The sequence below is a fragment of the Sarcophilus harrisii genome, chromosome 1, assembly GCF_902635505.1.
Source record: "Sarcophilus harrisii chromosome 1, mSarHar1.11, whole genome shotgun sequence".
NCBI classification, from domain to species: Eukaryota; Metazoa; Chordata; class Mammalia; order Dasyuromorphia; family Dasyuridae; genus Sarcophilus; species Sarcophilus harrisii.
In genome coordinates, this window is record NC_045426.1 from 482,590,103 (window position 1) to 482,594,063 (window position 3,961).

At 37.1% G+C, this 3,961-nt stretch overlaps 1 pseudogene; it reads right to left on the reverse strand.

Annotated features, from left to right (window-relative positions):
• Positions 1-2,238: 2,238 nt before the first annotated feature.
• Positions 2,239-3,644, reverse strand: LOC111719042 (annotated as a pseudogene).
• Positions 3,645-3,961: the final 317 nt, after the last annotated feature.

A 3,961-nucleotide genomic window follows, 5' to 3' on the forward strand; every position in this document is an offset into this window, starting at 1 on the left:
TTTCTTTGATAATTTCCTGGAAAATATTGTCCAGGCTCTTTTTTTCATCATATTTTTCTGGGAGTTCTTAGATTGTCTTGCCTAGACCTATTTTCCAGGTCTGTTGTTTTCCCAAGAAGGTATTTCACATTTTTCTCCATTGTTTGATTTTTTTTGGTTTTGCGTGACTGATTCTTATTGTCTCCTCAAGTCATTCAATTCCATTTGTTCGATTCTGATTTTCAATGAAGTATTTTCTTCACTCACTTTTTTTATATCTTTTCCTAATTGTCCAATTGAGTTGTTTTGTTCTATGGATTTTTTTTTCCATTTCACCAATTTTATTTTTTAGAGAGCTATTTTCTGTTTCCAGTTCACTAATCCTATTTTTCAAGGATTTGATTTCTTTATCCATTCTGTCTTTAAATGAGTGGGATGACTTCTCCAGATTCTCTTGTCAAGCCTCCCTCTCCTTTTCCCATGTTTCTTCTAGCTCCCTTGTGAGAGCCTTTTAAATTTCTTCTATGAGATTCATCTGTGCTGAGGAACAGATGATCTTCTCCTTTGGGGATTCACCTGGAGACAGTCTGTTTTTAGTCTCCTCAGAGTTTAGAGTCTGCTCTCTATCCCTATAAAAGCTGTCAATGGTTAAGGTCCTTTTCATTTTTTTGCTCATTTTGTCAGAGAAGAATCAGAGACAAACTAACAAAGAAAAAAAGAAAAAAAAAAAAACCCAAATGGAATCTGCTTTTTTGGGGGGAGGAGCTAAGTGGTGTTACTGAGCTTCCTCAGCTTCCTCTACAGATTGGGGGTGGGAGGGCAGCAGCAAGGTACTAGCAGGACTGTTCTGCGCTTGTGCTCTGAGACTCCAAGAGCGTGCTGAGACACTGTGGGGAAGGGGTAGCCAGGTCTCAGAGAGACTCCAGCTGTTTGGGGTTGTATTCTTCACCCCCAGTGTTTTTAGCTTCTCTGCTGGGCTAATGACTTGCTGCCAGGCCAAAGTATCCTATCCTGTAGCAAAGCTCTCCCCACAGAGTTGGCTGAGATCACACCCCATCCCCCTCCAGTCTGCTCAGCTGTGAGCTGCTTCTAGTGCTCTAGCTGCTGCTGCTCTCAGCCTACCCCTGATCTAAAACCGCCCCCACCCTCGAGTAAAAACAGGCCTTTACTGTCAAATCTCAAGGATGTCTTCTCTTGGTAACTTTTTGTGTTTTTTTTTTCAGTCAAGCATTAATTCAGAGGCTTGTCATGAAATGAATTCTGAGAGAAAACGTGGAGCTTACGCAGCTGTGTTCCTCCTCTCCACCATCTTGACCAGAAGTCCTCCAAAAGTAATTTTTTAAAAAATTCCTGTGAAACTAAAACTAACTTTTAAAAATCATAAAGCAACTCTTGAACAAATTTGTATTAATAGAATTTGTAATCTACTTAAGTACATGACAAATTTCTTATCACTGTCTTCTTCTCCAAAAATCTCTCACATGAAACAAAGTTAAAGATTTGTCTCTAATGCAGTTAAGAAGGAAAAAGTGAGAGGCCAAGAACTTTCTTGGAAGATAATCCCCATTTAATCCACAAAAGAAGGCAGCCACCACCCATTCTTTCTATTAAACTAGATTCTCAGCAATATTCTTGAAGATAAAACTAAATGAGGGACAGAAGTAGGAGGAGTCATCAGGAAGGGTATAGGGAAATGGAACAGGAGTATAAGACATTCTTTGTGTCCATAAGCCCAGTTAAAAATAAACCTTTATTTTCAAAGTTCTACATTTAAGGACTGACCTGATCAATTTGTTTCAAGGAGTCACAAACAAATGCAATACTTGTGTACAATAAGATCTCATTTGTTTGAATGAAATGATAGAGAAGAAGGCAACCAGCAGAAAGGGAAAAATTAAAATCATTATTAGTAGAGGAAATTTTTTAAAACAAAGAAAATATGAAATGCAACTTCTATGAAATGAGGGATGGAATATAAAAGATAATAAATTATGGGCATTCTCTGGGAATCCTACTTTCTTGCTGGTCAGTGAAACCTTCCAAATAAGTCACCAACTTTTACTTCTTCTCCCTTTAGATTGTGTCAGTTCTTTTGTGAAAGAATATTTCTGGGATCCTCAAATTGGTGATGACTTAAGGGTCCTTATACATACAAAAGCATTGGTCTTAAGAGGAAAAAAAATTCCAGTGGCTTGCAGATTTGGGGGGAAAAAATCTTTAGCCTTTGTGGTTTTCTTTTTCACTTCCTTTCTTCTGGCATTACAGGATTTCATATTATTCTATCAGGAAGGTGGTCTCCAAGGAAAACCTCACATGACTATTTCCATCTGCTTGATAACCTTTATGATGCAATAGTTATTATTGGAGATGAATGAGACTTGCACAGGAAAGGCAATAGACTACCAAGGAATTTTGAATTCTTGCGTCCTAATCTTGTTTTTGCCATCAATCACTATCAGGCACTATTCCAAAATGTTGTGTCTAATGTCTTGGTGATATTTACTATCAATCTCACCAATTACATGGGCACCACATCCAGACAGGATATAGTGACTACCTCATCCAAATTGTCTTCTTACAATTCATAATCTGTGTTGACATCATAGCCATTTCCATTCTTAGAGGACCAGCAATAAATAAATAAATAAATTGTCCATGGAATGAAAGATTCTTCTGTGGTTTGAACCTCCACTTTAGTACTCTAATAATTCTGTTGAGTGAGGTAGACTTTCTGGAGGTTTTTTAAGTCAATTAGAGATTGCAGTAAAGAGTTTTTTTGTCTACATTTGAGTGATGTCCACTTTGATATTCCCTTCTTATCTTCATTTTCTACATGTAGATGATTGACATCAAATTTATCATTTGAAACCTCCAACATTATTAATCATGCTATATTGTTTAATATTCTGCAAGGCTCTATCTCATCCACAGGTCAATGTAATTGTTTTTTTTTTAATTCTCATATACACATTTCCCTTGTTAATATGTAGGGTGAGAATGTTGACTTCTTCAGAGGTACACTTGCCTGCACTGGAAGACATAATGGTTTTTCCTTTTTCTTTTAGTTTTTCCACAAAATGGTATACTTCTTTCCATTTGGCTCCAAGTTTCAAAGCTTTGCTTGGATCTGAAGTTCTGGCAGGTATAGGTTCCACTTTTGTTTTTTTTCTGTTTCAATGTATTGCCACCAGAAATCTTTGAGCTTACAAATTCTTCAGTGTCTCTCAGAATCTTTTTTGGATCCTTCTTGTATCCTTCATGTTAGGCTTTGTTTCAAGCTCTGAGATTTTCAAACTCCTCAGAATACTTTCTCTTTCTGAGAGTCCATTTTGGTGAAAGTCCTAATTTGTACCAGGTAAACATCCTCTTGTAGCCCAGAGCAACATTCTCATCAAAGATAAAAATCAGGTCAAAACAGTGTTCAGACATTTCATTTTCTTCTTAGTCTTGACAATATTCATGGATAACTCTTCAGCAGAGCTATAGAATTTCCAGATCCTCCAGGATATTACTATTTTGGTGGCAATCAGAACCATATACAATTTCTTCATAGGTTGATAGGCATATATATCTATAGCCTCTGTCCCAACAATTATACATTAATTTCCAGTTTTCATAAGCTTGGGGAAAGCTTCCAGCAACCATTCAGTTAGAGCCCATATCATTTCATTCAAACTATCAGGGGACTAGAGATTTTCCTGTTTTTATACTTACTTCCCAAAGCACCATGATGGGGGTATTGGTATGGTAACCAAGTGATTCAGTCAGAAGCAGGTCCCTCAACCAGTTTGGGGAGAATCAGACACTCTGGACATGCCATTCCCTGGAAAAGAGCCATCACTGCTTCACTTCTTGACATTTACTTTTGTAAGAATTTAATTTCCATTTTTCCCTCCCTCCCTCCCTTCACATTTCTACAAGCCAGAGATCAATCTAATACAGGTTATACATGTATAACCACTTAAAAATATTTATGCAAAAA